The sequence below is a fragment of the Anastrepha ludens genome, chromosome 2, assembly GCF_028408465.1.
Source record: "Anastrepha ludens isolate Willacy chromosome 2, idAnaLude1.1, whole genome shotgun sequence".
NCBI classification, from domain to species: Eukaryota; Metazoa; Arthropoda; class Insecta; order Diptera; family Tephritidae; genus Anastrepha; species Anastrepha ludens.
The window spans coordinates 90495539-90510913 of record NC_071498.1 but is presented as its reverse complement, the minus strand read 5'-3'; positions in this window follow the sequence as shown (position 1 = coordinate 90510913).

The following is a 15375-nucleotide window of genomic DNA, read 5'->3' as shown; positions in this document are numbered from 1 at the left end:
ATCATCTCACGATAGCGAACACTATTCACAGTAACTGCCTGACAATGATGCCGCCGGCCCATAAGCCGCACCAAACAGTCACTCTTTGTGGGTGCATTGGTTTTTCGGCAATCACTCTTGGATTATCAGTCGCCCAAATGCTTATTGACGAATCCACTGAGGACGATTAAATTAACCGAAAAAATCGCGAAGTGCGCGATATGCATTTTGATTTGAACGCCCGTATTCATAATAAGCCTGAATAACTTTAACGGGTTGCTCGATTGTGTATCTTTCCATGGTTCAAATTGATTTAGTCTGAAATTGAAAAATGTCAAATGAAATGCAGAAAAAAACTTGACGTTTAGGTGTGGTTCACATTCAACATCGGCCCTTGTTCACCAATATAGCCAGACTACTGTATTAATGCATTTTCATATGCGCTGCAATTTGACTGCGTATACACGCTCACCAGAGCGACTCCATGCCAAGTGATCTGAGCATTTTGGACATTGTTCCAACTTTTTTTGAAAATTTACTTATTTATAGACTTGAAGAAGTAAACTGAAAACATTTTATAATTTTGAGTTTTATTCGATTTTGCAAATTCTGGTATTAGGTTTTTTATAGTAAAATAATCTCCGTTCTTTTTTACTTTCTTATAATTTTTAGTTTCATATGTACACGGTTGAACGTTTTTGTAATTTGCACAAATTTTGGAACTTGGTTTTTGTAGTAGAAGTAACTATATTTTCAAAAGAAATAAATGAGTTGTGAAAGTTTGTCAATACGTAAATCCTATGGCTGCCGTTCTTTAGCGCAACATATATTTACCATATAATATGGTATTATCTTTCTCACATGCAAAATCATTCCTGAAATATAATATTTGAAAATTCCAAATTAAGAACATAGGTATATCTAGCGAAACATAAGAATTTCATGAAGCTTCAATAAACAAAAAGGTGAACTACTACTAGAGTTTCGTTTATTAAAAATATTTTCGTATATTACGAGCCACGAAGCCAAACACTACTTACCAGAGGAGTGCATGAAAATCTTATGAAACTCGATTTTAGAGTATTGTGGTCAGAATTTTCATTCCAACTTATTTCACATTTTAAACTGTTTTTACATCTCAACACTTTTACGTATGCAACACACACACACGAACCTGGCCAGCACCCACATATTTGCACGCAGTGGGCGGTCAAAGTAAAATGCAACTGAATGTTAGGGGGGAGAACAATAGCTTGCCATGAAGACGAAAAATGGTAAGAGCATAGAATAAATTCTGAGCATATTAATAAAATGCTGCTTCTTTGCTTGTCAATATATGTATGTACACATAAACAACTAAACACACACATATTCACATACACATATATGAAACACCCACACATTCGAGTGGAAAAAATGCTATACCTTCTGCAAATTGTTCGTGCTGCATACAGTCACGCAATAGTTAGAATTTTACTACACTTGTTGTTAGTATACACATACATATATACACACGTGCACACCTCCCCATGTATGTGGGCTTACTGGGAACAAAATCGTCTGAATTTGGGATGTCAATCCCGGTAATATGTGATGTGGTCCTTTTTCCGAAAATCCCGGGAATATTTGACTTAAGTCCCAGGTTTTTTGAGCATCGTGCTTATTACATCAGATACCATTTATTCTGGCGATCTTGTGTATTTCTCCATATAAAGAATGCTGGTATTTTTTATATGGAAGAAAATACCCAACACCGTCAGTAGAAAACTTTCAAAAATCAACGCGATTTCTGATGGACTATAAAACTCCATGTAAGAATTTTTTTTATCTCATTAAATCCGTGAAATGCTTAATAAAATTATTAAAAATTTTTTAGATTTTTACTTCATTAAAAACTGAATTGTCAAAACAATGGACCCGCCCTGGAGCTGTAGTAATTTAACTCGGTGTGCATATACATGGAATAATACTTGTAAAAATTATATATTATTTATTTGTTATAAAGTTATTAAGGTACTGCTTTTTTATTGACTGAGTTCGAAAAAGCTACACTTTCTTAGGAAATAATTTTGAGAAAATCAAATACCTAATAATTCTGGAAAGCTTGCGGCGTACCGGTATTATAATATAAGATCCCAAAAATTCCGAGACAATCCCAGTATTTTCGGGATTTGTAATTCCTTATGAAGCATATGAAATGGAGACAGAAAAATCCCTAAACATTTCATAACAAAACAAAAAAAACACAAACAACACTGACTTTAACTTTTTTTAAAATGTGGATATGTTTGAGCGCTCTTGTTTTATCTGTAACATAAAAATCATATGTGTATGCCTTTGTTATGATAAGTAACTCTGACTTACTTAATTTTTTATTTTAACATGGATGAATATTTACTAAGTTTTTTTTAGTTTTCCTGGCATGGAGCTTTCTCGATACACCTTAAGTAACGCTATCAGATATTTAGACGCTAAAGTATATGCGTATTAGTAGTAAAGCGTATAAATTTAACTGAAGTCTTTTGTTTTGTTATTATTGCAGTGATTTCCCCTTTAAATAATTATAATATATTATATATGTAGATATATAAATATATTTAAAGCCCGCTTATTTATTAATTATTATACGGTTGGAGAGCGTCTCAAACAATACTAAAACCATTTTTTGTGAGTGAGGTTGTTGCATAATAATGCATATCTAAATCCCTGGATCCCGGGTTTTTAGTAACGAGATCTCGAAAATGCCGGGATCATGGAAATCGAAAAAGTTACTTCCCTAGTTTACACGTACCCATTTATTATACGTATAACACATATATGAAATATACACCCTGTAGCGTCACAGCGTTGCGCACAGCAGATAGCGAAGAGCTTGGCACATGCAACTATGCATGTCATGCAACAAATATTGCCAAGCAAAAAATGAAGGAATTTAAAAATATTACAAGCACAAACAAAATACACAACGATGACAACAACAATAAGCGAGCTAGCCAGCAGGCAGGCAGTCAGCCAGTCAGGCAAGTAGAGTAGCAATAACGAAAAACAATGCCATCAAGTAAATGTATGCAATATGATGCTCACCAGGGGAGCAGGACAATGGCACGAAGTACATCACCGGAGATATTTATGGATTGTTAGCAGAATGGGTCATCAGTGACAACAACAGCAGCAACGGCGACTACAGTTACCGTAACAACAATAATAACAGCACTTATGACAGTAATAGTGCTATTGGCAGAGTTGGTGGTGGCGTTGGAAGGACATGGCGGATAACAAGAGGATTTAACGAAGGCGGAAACATATAAGTGAACAAAGAAAATACGCTTGAAATTGCAAAAGCAAACAAAAATTTTCAATATGAAGCAGTGAGTCAAAAGGGAAATAAATTGAGTTGTTGAAAGAAAATCGAGTGTAGAAGGTCAAGAAAAGGATACAAAAAATCTGCAGCTAGAAGCATGTTGAAAAAGCCAAGCCTTAAAACTGCGACTCATAGTCGCTCTTCAAAGTTAGTTAACAAATAGACATTCTTGTCAAAGATCACTGAAAAGAGGTATAAAGTTTAGCAAAGTATTGCTTAGCTTCATCAGGCATTTCCCCATCGGTTTAGTGGTCCGCGCATCTGCATTTTGTCGAACAGCCAGGCTGCTGTCTGGTATAATATCATCCAATACTTGTTGGAGAATGTTTTTCAGTACTCAATATACTGGGAGCAAGGAACACATCTTAGGTCGTGAGGATAACGATTAGAAGGACTGTCTTGTGAAATTAGTCGCTAGATTAAAAACCTTTTGCGGGCTGTCCAAAAGCCCATATCATATCAAGGAAAGTAACAATGACTGAAAAGACGAGGAATTCATACGGCAGAGGCAGGTAAAACAGTTTATTCTTCCTTTAGAAACATTAATTAAGCTCCTAAGCCTGGGTATAGAGGACTTACGAACTCTCACTGAATACTATACGAAGACTACAATTCGTTATCATTTCACCAAACTAGGTTTTGTACAAACAAGCATTTGCCATTTTTGCGAGTTGTCAGGCCAAAAACTTTGCAAAATTGCAGCTTTCGCAAAATGAAGGCTCGCATATCTAGGTGGTGTGGTTCTAAGTCCATTGGTGAGATGGAACGAAAAGCCTGAAGAAGTGTTTAAATTCTTTATAAGGCTACAATTAAAGACCACATTAGAGGTTACAGTTCACAGTTCAACAAAAATAATAGTAATAAACGAGGGCACTTTCTAATGGTCTTCCTTTCGAATCATTTTCGTTGCTGCTGGGAAGAAAAGTAAAGTCTGAAGTCTTCAAAGTGAAATCCCAATTAGTTAGCCCGGAAGAATATGCCCTACATAGGAACCCCTATTTGGCCACTTAGCTTAATAAAATGAATGCTAGGGAACTGTAACTTAATGGCTTATCAGAAGCAAATTGAATAGCACGAGTAAATAGAAGCCCCAGGTGTTGGTATTCATGGTAAAATGAGAATTCGTAACTTCCCTTTTTCACTTGGTGTGTTAAAACAGCGGCCGAACATTTTTTGCTTTAATTTCAATCTGACTGCAGAAGCACTCGGTGGCAATTATTTCAGGTAAACAGCGGTGAGTCTGGATATAAATACATATGTGTATTTCTTGACCACTTTGGTACAACAGGAAAGCCACAAACTCCTGCAGACACTACAAGTCTCTCGAGCTTAGTCAGCATCGAGATATTCTGTTCTTCATTAAACTCCAGGACAGAAGTACTTCCTCCTGCGCATCAGCTTACTTGTACTTTCGTTTCTGTCAATGCTTCGGTGTCCTGACACCAAGATCAGGTAGCACAATGTCGATGAGATAAGTCTGTGGTATTTCTAACTGCACTGCTTTGCAAAGCCCGAAGTAACTCTAACAGAGCCAAAGACCTTTATTGGTATCTGGTTTTCCAAAACAATTGCATGTTAGAAGGCTAAGCTTATTTTACTACCATCCACTTGAGTTGGTAAAAGCTTCCATCTAAAAAGACACTCAATGCGTCTGGTAATCTCATTAATGTAGATATATGTGTATATATATATTTTATAATTGACGTTTACAACCTTTTTAGGTGTATGCCTATTTGTGGCGTGCAAGTTGTTTTAGGAAACTCGTAAAGCTGTTCAGTCTAGTTCATATTTCAGTCGAATCCCGACTCAGTCCGAATAATAAAAGGACTATTCCTGTATAAGCACCGAAAGTGCGCAGGATTAATCTCGAGTATAGACTGAACTACTCTCGATGTGTCCTGGGTTTATCGCACAATAATTCAGCCTAACCCCAGGCCAGAGCTCAATGGGCTCACAGCTTAATTTGCATAGGTACATTAGGTATGTGCGTTCAGAAATGTTTTCAGCTTTGAAAGCAAATATATGTGTATCGGAGATTAGGTACGTTATCTATGTTTACGGACATCCCTCCAGTTCAAACTCATGTAAAATCAAAACCATATTTATTCAGTAATCTCCTTTACAGCAAAACAAATATTTCAAACACTATAAATATGTCACAACAGCCACTTAGAAGAAATTGCTAAGAAATAACAATAAAACCCATAAAAACCCGACCCCAATGATAATCAGAATCATCATAAACACCAAACAACTTGACATCGCATACAGGCCATCGAATTTCACTGCTCAAAACAACACAAACTATATTTCTCATAACCTTCATCGCCCTTCCCAACCCAAACATTGTAGAGAAAGTAACAAAATTCCTAAAGGATACAAACTTATACCAACAAATTTAACAAAACCATATAACACAGATGTGAAAGATGCCTAAGGCTTGAGCTCAAAACAATTAACTTTGAATTTTTATTTTAAGTTAATAAATAAATAAATATTATATATTCAAAGTGGGGAAAATGAATCACCCAATTTTGTTTTTGAATAAATTAGATAAAAAAAATTATTTTTTGTGAAGAAAATATGTATTTTGCTTGTCTTATTCGTAAGCTGCAGCTGTTTAGTACACAACTCCCCGTATCGGGACTTTTTCTTGAGAAAAAAACGAAAGTTAAATCTAAAGTTTTATCTATAGAAATAAAAATAAAACTTATCGCATATTTCTTATTTAATAATAAAGCTTAAGAAAAATTGAAAAAAATTGTTATTTGAGCCGCTCAGTGCACACATTGATTAACTCCATAGAACGAAAAGTTGAGAAACGCGATGATGTAATGTATATTGTTTTTAAAAATTCTTCTGATAATATGAAATCAAATATATAATGTGGAATGCATAATTGCAGATATAGCTTTCATCTAACGGTTTACAAAATTAATAAGAAGAAATAGCCAACAAACAATCGTCAGTAATATTACAGCTTTTATGTGACTGATGGAGTTAATCGATTTGGCAACTGAAAAAAGTAATAAAGTTAAATTTAGTCTTTTTATTTTGAAGTTTTTATTACAGAAAAAGTTAGTTAGAATACATTTTTACCACAGCTTTTCCATAACAATGAATGTTGGAAGTTCGGTTATAAAATAATTTTCGTTATTAATTTATAGCAGCTTTATGTTAGCGGCATTATTCTTTGGGATGATTCAGCAATATTATAAATAATGTCTTCTTCATTAGCTGTATGCGAGGAGTCGTCATTTCGATGTATTAACGAGTTCTTGTAGTAATAGTGTTTAATAGGAGGAATGAATTTTAGCAGGTCCATCATGTCTCTCCATTTTTCCTTTGTCACACTTCTACCTTTAGGATATATAAAGGCTGATCTATATTTTTCAAACTTTGCGGTCTACCCACTAAAGATTTTCTTATATTAATGGCTTGAAATTCTGTATCTTCATTATAGTCTCATTTGAATTGTACGAGATAGGGTTTGGACCTTTTTAACTTTATCCAGCGTATTTTAAGCCAATTTACTGGAAGCCCTGTGACAGTTACTTTTCTGTTAATGATAGACTGTTCTAAAGGTTTTGTTGACAAAAATCTTGGTGAGTCATTTGGATTAGATGAAACGGCGCTTTCTTTTTACATGTTTTAATTATATGGTACCAATCATCTCATCTCTCAGCACATGACTCAATAATGGAAAAATCTGAGTCATTGGGCAAATAGCTGTGTTCACTTACGACTTCTTTTTCTCCCAATCAATGTGTTTGTTGGGTTTGTACTATTGCAATCCGAGGAAAACGATAAACGTCTTCTTAACCCAGAATTTCTGTTGATAAATCGTATTGAAGAATCATCACTGCTTTCTTCACTCACATTATTAGTCTCACTCATCTTGATTATAATGGTATAATATTTATTTCTTCAAAAACAAAATCTGGAAGTAATGTTGAAAAGACTAAGAAGTACACTGTAACATTCAGCGTACGAGATCACTGCTATACTAACTACCGCTTGCATTGTGCTTCTTTTTATCTGTTTACCGATGCGATTTTGTTACGAATATTATTGAGAGGGCATCTTCGGCTGTTTAAAAACAAATCAGCGAAACGATTTATATTAGACTATGGAGTTAATCGAAATGGCTTCTGAAATAAATTACTTAATATTCAGTTGTGTTCAGTTGTGTTACTTATTGTTCACTTCAAATATGTCCAAAATGTCAAACTATGAACCTGATGGTCCATATGCCATTTCCAAATTCCATTTTCCAGAAAACCCATTTTCCGGGTAGTAGAACACTCTCTGAAATAGAAAGTTGCATGAACAATATCGGTAGCGATGGTTAAACCTCCAGGTACAGCTGGTATATTGCTAGTCAGATCGTGACAAAAGAATCGATAAGCTTTTCATTATCTTCCTTTTAAAACTTTAAGTCTTTTAACCTGACGGAATATATCCAGGAATGCTTAAGAAAGAAGGAGAGAGGCTGATTGAGGCCCTAAAAAGGATCTTCACAGACTGCCTTGAACTTGGTCATATACCATCCCAATGGCGACGCGTAAGAGTAGTATTTATTCCGAAACCAGGAAAAGATGACTATTCCTTAGCAAAAAGTTTTAGACCAATCAGTTTCACATCGTTCGTGTTGAAAAATCTAGAACAAGTAGTAGAGAAACATAGTAAGAGAGAAGTCCGTTTAGTAGAAATAAGCCTTACACGATCTTGTTAGCAAGATGGAGGCCGGGCTGGAAGCTGATGAGTACACAATGGGCGTGTTCGTGGACAGAGGAGGGGGGTTTTGATAATGCCACTTTCGGCTCAATATGTTCCTCTGTCGAACAACATGCAGCTAATCAAACCATTGCAAAGTGGATATATTCCATGCTCTCTGAGAGGCTATTAACCGTTAGTGAGAACCGTGATGAACTAATCAGCGTCAGGTCCAAGCAAGGATGTCCCCAAGGGGGAATTCTTTCTCCGCTACTGTGGTGCTTGGTCGTAGGCTCTCTACTAGCCCAGATGCAGGAACTCGGTTTTCATGTACAATCATATGTGGACGATTTCTGTGCGCTAGCATCGGATAAATCCCTACGGAGGTTTTGTACGAAAGTGCAGAGAATTCTGGACAAAATCGATGACTGGTGCATGAGACAAGGTCTTTCCGTCAATCCGAACAAAACCACCATAGCCTTGTTCTCGAGAAAACGGAAATTATATGGACTTAGTTTTCCAACACTGAAAGGTGTGACACTTGGCCTTTCCGATGAACCTAAATATCTAGGAATAATCTAGGAGAAGAAGTTGACTTGGGAGACACACGTTCCACTGAATGTGAATCGCGCATGTTTATGCATTACGAGTACCATGAGTACAACCTCCGGCGATGCTCTAAATGCTATGCTTGATTTGCTCCCCTTGAATCTTAAGATACAACAGGAAGCAATAAAAGCAATGTGGAGCCTACACATAAATATGGTATCTGGCACGAACTCGCAACTTCGGGACACAGAGAAATCTTTAAGTTCATCTGAGCAGTATCCTCTGTTTTTTGCACCTAAAGACGATCTGATACCCACTGTTTCATTTGAAAGGAAATTTAATGTCAGATTTCCATTGCGTGAGTAATGGAGCAATCCAGAATGCATGCAGGAAGGTTTGACGGATATTTTCTTGACCGATGGGTACAAGAATGAAATAAGGTCTGGAGCCGGATGGTACTTAAACGATAGTATAAAGTTGCTATGCAACTATTTTCCAAACGGAAATTTTTGCCACCCTGAAAGTAGCCGAATGGATAATCAAAAGGAGAAGGAGCGGGAAACAGATTGGAGTTTTCAGTGGCAATCAGGCTGCACTGAAGGCCCTGGAGAACGCGGAGCAAACCTCAAAGATTGTTCAAGAATGTAAGACGAAGCTTAATTCTGTCGCAAGACAAAGCAGGCTTGTTCTTATATGGGTTCCAGGATACTCCGGTGTTCAAGGAGTTACCAATGAATTGCCCAACCGTGGATCAGCGGTTCCCCAACAGTTGCCAGAGCCAATAATCAGAATCAGTTCCGCAGGAATCATGAATTGGATCAGCGATTATGTTGGCAATCTACACAAAGAGCGATGGCCCGGTCTAGAACGCCGCAGAACTGCAAAGTGTTTTGTGACAAGCCCGAGAATCCAAGAACAGAAAACTGTCAAACTTTCTACTAAAACTTAGAAGGAAAGGCATTCGGTTGATGGTCGGTATTCTTACAGGACACAACCCATGAGGTCAGCATATGACCATAATTGGAATCATTGAGGGCACAATGTGCCTGTCTTGCTTGGTGGAGACGGATAGCACTTAGCACTTTCTCTGTGAGTGTCCTGCCTTTGCTTTTGTGTTCCGATGACTTGAGAATGAGTCATATTCGTTCTCTAAAACTTTAGGATATTTACAGATTTGCTAAAGAATCTGGAGAAATGTCACGGGACTTACTATCTCTATCTCCATCTCTATTCTTTCCTATCTCTTTCTCTTATACTTTTATCCTTGCCTCCTTGACTGCCTACCCTCTTTCCAGAGCTCTAAATACAATGGGCTTTTTAGCGTGAGTGTTTTAGGAGCCACCAAATCTCTTGGTGCTCCTTGGCTCGACCTATTCAAATTTCAATTTGATGAACGCGGTTTAAAGTTTATAGTAGTAAGGAATGCTAATAACTCCGGAAATGTTATGCAGGAAATCGCTACAAAGTAGAAAGGAAAGGCTACAAAGTAGATAGTAATTTTTTCCTAGTTTTATAGAGTTAGCCTTGATAAGTTTTGATTTTAAAATTAAAAACGTGGGGCACGCGTAATAGACTCCAATGGACATGAAAAGTGAGATATTTTATGAGGTAGCGCAAAATTAAACACCAAATTTTATTTTTTAATTACTTCTTACTAAATAAAAGCAAATTATTTTGAGTGATGAAAATCTTTATTTGGACTTACGTGGTCCATTGCCGGTCAGCTTGTTTACTACAGATGCTTTCCATTTCAATTCAACCGGGCTTTTCGGGTCATGTTCTTCGATTTCGATGTAACTCAAATATGTTGCTCTCTAGTCAAAATAATGAGAAACGTATTTTTTTGTTCGCCCGAAAAAAATTGTTTTCAAGAGTTATCGGCAATTTTGTTTTTCAGCTCAAAATCGATTTTTTTTAATTATATAAGAAAACATTTTTTTTAAATGCTCATAACATAGTCAAAAATTAATCGATTTTAATAATTCTGGGTTCAAAATGATCGTCATTACTTGCACGAGCGACTTCACGTAGAAACAATTGCAAAAAAGTAGTTAAACATTTTTTATTTAACAAAAAAGAAAAAAAATTGAAATTTTTTCGAAATTCAATATTTCAAAAAGTGTATTTTTTTTTTTATAACTTTTTCCAAATCAAGAGGACACCTCAAACTTCAATTGAGCTGAATGTCCAGTAGCTAAAATAAGTTGTTTTTGAGTAATGAATTTTTGAGTAAAGAACCTGTTTCGCACTTTTTGTTTTTTGCAAAATAAAAAATGTTCAACTACTTTTTTGCAACTATTTCTACATGAAGTCCCTTGTGTAAGTAACTACGATTATTTTGAACCCAGAATTATTAAAATCGGTTCATTTTTGACTAAGTTATGAGCATTTAAAAAAAATGTTTTCTTATATAATTAAAAAAAATCGATTTTGAGCCGAAGAACAAAATTGCCGATAAATCTTGAAAAAAAATTTTTTCGGGCGAACAAAAAAATACGTGTCTCATTATTTTGACCAGAGAGCAACATATTTGAGTTACATCGAAATCGAAGAACATGTCCCGAACAGCCCGGTTGAATTGAAATGGAAAGCATCTACAGCTGTCTAGTTCACAAGCGTCACACTCGATTGGTGGCGACGTCATTTGCAGAAATTATAAATCTTCCGATAACGTCAATAATTTTACGCCATTTTTGAAGTGCGAGTGATTCATTTTCACAAAACCATAACAGAGTAGAACGTAAGTACTTTTAGACAAATAAAAAATAGTTAAAAAAAAACTAAAAAACACGCTTTTATTGCCAATCGAACTAAAAAGTATAAAATAAGTTTTAATGGCAAAGAGACCTATAATGAAGTAATAGCAAATCGAACGATCAGTCATAGTCAACTACCTCACAACAGAATTATAACAAAAATTTAGATGCAAATAGAATAATTTAAATTAGAGTTAAAAGCGTGGGATGCTTGATATAGTAAATATTACAATCATTCTATTGGCAACTACCTATGTACAGAAGGTTATGAAAGTGAATCAAAATGCATCCCACGCTTTTAACTTGGCAATAAAAGCGTGTTTTTTAGTTTTTTTTTATATTAACTTTTTTTTATTTTCTACTTTTTAGTTCGATTAGCAAAAAAGCGTGTTTTTAGTTTTTTTTTTTAACTATTTTTTATTATGAATGAAAATCAGTTTATCATTGCAGTCAGTGAATTAATGATTCGATATATTCGTGTTATATTTAATTCCTTTCTTATCGACTGTGAGTCTAAAGCTATGCAGTTATCGGCCGTAATAAAGAAGTAGTCGGGATGAAGAACTTATTTCGTGGAGGGAGCCTGAGAAACGGCTACCGCACTCCATTGGCCAGTTTTTTTTCGATTTTCGTGGTGTGGTGCACTATGAATTCCTTCCACCTGGCCAAACTGTTAATAAGGAATATTATTTGAGCGTTATGCGTCGTTTACGTGAAGCAATTCGTCTAAAAAGACCGGAATTATGGGCCAACAACTCTTGGTTTTTGCATCACGATAACGCACCGTCTCACACTGCACTCGTTCTTCGTGACCATTTCGCCAAAAATTCCACGCATATCGTTCCGCAACCACCGTATTCGCCTGATTTGGCTCCGTGTGACTTCTGGCTATTCCCAAAACTCAAGAGACCACTCCGGGGAACGCGTTTCGAGTCGATTGAGGAGATAAAAGCTGAATCGAAGAAGGTGCTGATGGCTATACCGGAAATGGACTATTTGGTATGTTTCGGGGATTGGAAAAATCGTTGGCGTAAGTGTGTTTCATCGAGAGGGGATTGTTTTCGATAGGGGATGAAATTGATTTACAAGAATAAATAAAGATTTTTCATTTTACAACCAAATTCACCTTACTTTCTGCCCACAGGTAAGAAAAGAAAATATTAATCCTGGCAATCCTAATAAGGATAATGGAAAACTTTTATCAAATTATTGCATTGTCATCGGTCCTTGCTAGGTGTGCAAAATTCCAAGTCGATCAGATGTTTAGAAGCCAATGAAAATTAAGCTCAAAGATTCCGTTACATACATACATATATACATACAACCCGACCTAATAAAAGTGTGTTAAAAAGAATTTTCATGGAGTCGACATACTCATCTTTCTCGACAGATAATAATTTTTCCGGTTTTCAACTGTTTACTATACCTTACAACTAGATTTTTATATGGATCTGTAAAAAAAAACGAAATATAAAACTAATTCATTATTTTTCTTTCAAAATGTCTTATTGACAATTAAATAAAGCTATTTCCACCGTGAACCAATCTTTTTAAATGCTTTATTAATTCGTGCAGTAAAGGGTTAAATCTCGTAAATTGTTTAAAATGATGAAATTGCAAATTTTACCAAACATTTAAAATAAAAAGTTATCAAGGCAAATTCTATGAGTTTAAGAAAATGTTTTTTCCACTATTTTATACAATTATAGAATCGTGATTTTGTCAATTAAAAAAATTCCGAGCATTCGTTTCATGAAGAAAGTCATGCATTGGGAAATCTGCAAGATTTTCGAGCCACCTCAAACTTGCACTATGAAGCTGTATACTCGAAATATTTTTTTGTAAAGAACCTGATTAAAGAGTTCGCAATTTTTGGTACAAATTTGCTAAAATTTTGTTCAAATTAGCACATAGTTTGAAACTTGGATTTACTTAGTTTTGTAGGAGAATAAATTACATTTCCAAAAAACCAAAGTTATTACAATTAAATAAGAATCAAATAGATCTTCAAAACTTGTGCCAGAGTTATTTTGTGCTAAGTACACTCGAACTCTCAAATATAAAATTAAGCTTTTCATACAAATAGCACAACACATGGTCACAGTACCTACTCACACGAACACATTGGCAAACGTAAATGCCAAAGTAAAAATTCAAAATAAATCATGCAACTAACATTTGTTATTGTTGTGCGTTTGAGGATGATGAAAACGCCATAGCAGCAGATGGCAAATTTGAGTTATATGCGTCAGCCTGATAACAGTGCAGGGACAAAGAGATGGTTCACTTAGGATACCACAGGAAAAAAAATGTCCGTGAGTATGGCAGACTAGGCAACAGCAGCAGACAACGGCCAACAAATGCCAAACGACGAAATGAAATTCACGAAACAAAACCACATGAGATTCAAAATCACCTCTAATGGAGAGCATTAAATATTCATTAGAGGAAGTTGAAAATTGCCGTGCAGCACCAGTAAAACCATGCATAGTCACACGGTACCATTGTTGAAAGTAAAATATTTTTCGTGTGTGTGTGTGTGTGTGCATGCCACACTTGTATAAAATATGTGAGAAGCTTGAGAAATTCTCCTCGAACCGCCATCTCATTTACAACAACAGCTATAAGTCCATAGCATCAGCTTAGTTATATCTGAGGCGGTTAACGGTGTATGTATATATATATGTGTTAGAGTGTGCGTTTGTAGTAGAGTATAAGCTTTATGTTTTAGCACTCTGAAGTTTGTTTGATGTTTCATGGCAGTGCTGACAGTGTGCTCGTAAATGACACTGATGATTTTCTTGAAGTTATTATTGTTGCTCTATTTTCACATTGCAGCACCCACTCAACGTTTTAATAATGGCGGCTGTGACAATGCATCGGACTATTGCATACTTCATAAGCTCCAATGTAATGCTACAATAAACTCTAAATGACTCTAAGTCGCATGCCACTTGGGCACAGAATCTAAGCTCATCAGGAGCAAGTTGTATGCTGTGTACGAGTACAATATTTCATTCCAGGACAACACCTTTACAAAAGGCAAAGAGTTTAAGAAATATTTAAAACAAATTCTATTGGCGAGCGGAGGCAATGAACCTAAGAAAGCATAAGACAATAGGATTAATAAGATAATATCGAAAGGAGACAGCAAAGCAAAGAAAATGTAATCATATAGGACAAGAAATATGATATTATTGTGAATAAAACAGGTTATTTTTAGTATAAAACACTATACTCTCCGTACCATACCAAGAAACATAGCAGAAAAGCTTAGCATGTTTTGGAATTTTTTTTATTCATTTGAAATTCTAAAATGTATGAAATGCCGGTTACACAATTTTTCTTCGAAGAACAAACATATCAAAAGATTCATGCTTTCTTTCATGTAGATCTTAAGAATGCACACAATTAAAATTTCAAGGCAATCGGTTAATATTGGTTTCGAGTTAAGAGTCCAACACCCGACCAGAAGTGAAGTTTAGAGAAAAAGGTATTTAAAGTTTTCGGGCTGAGAGAAGTTTCACAAAAAGTCAAAATAAAAATATTTAAGCATTTTCTAATATAATCCTTCGAGTATTTCATTTTCAATATATTGATTTTTTGAAATTTCTACAGCAACCGAATCGCTCATATCGAGTTAAGTCAAATAAGATATAAATACTATTCTTCCAGAAAAATATTGAACTCTAGGTGGCGTCAGATTTATTTAAAATTAGTCATTAATAAACTTAAAACGTGTTCCATCCACATTCTGAAAGAGCAAAAATTGCATTGAAATAAATTACAAATAAAAGCGAATATTATAGCTGGTTGCTGTAGAAGTAGGGGCTGGTTTGGTGATCACTCTTTTTTTACTGTTGCTGTGTTAAGACTGATGCTCGAAAAAGCGCGCGAAAGCTCGTTTCGTTTACTTTTTGTCTGCCAATTACAACATGGGATTAGCCCAAGTATCCTCTGGGTAGCTTCCGCACACCCGTTCGGGAGTGCGCCAACGTGAGAATTCGAAGCAGC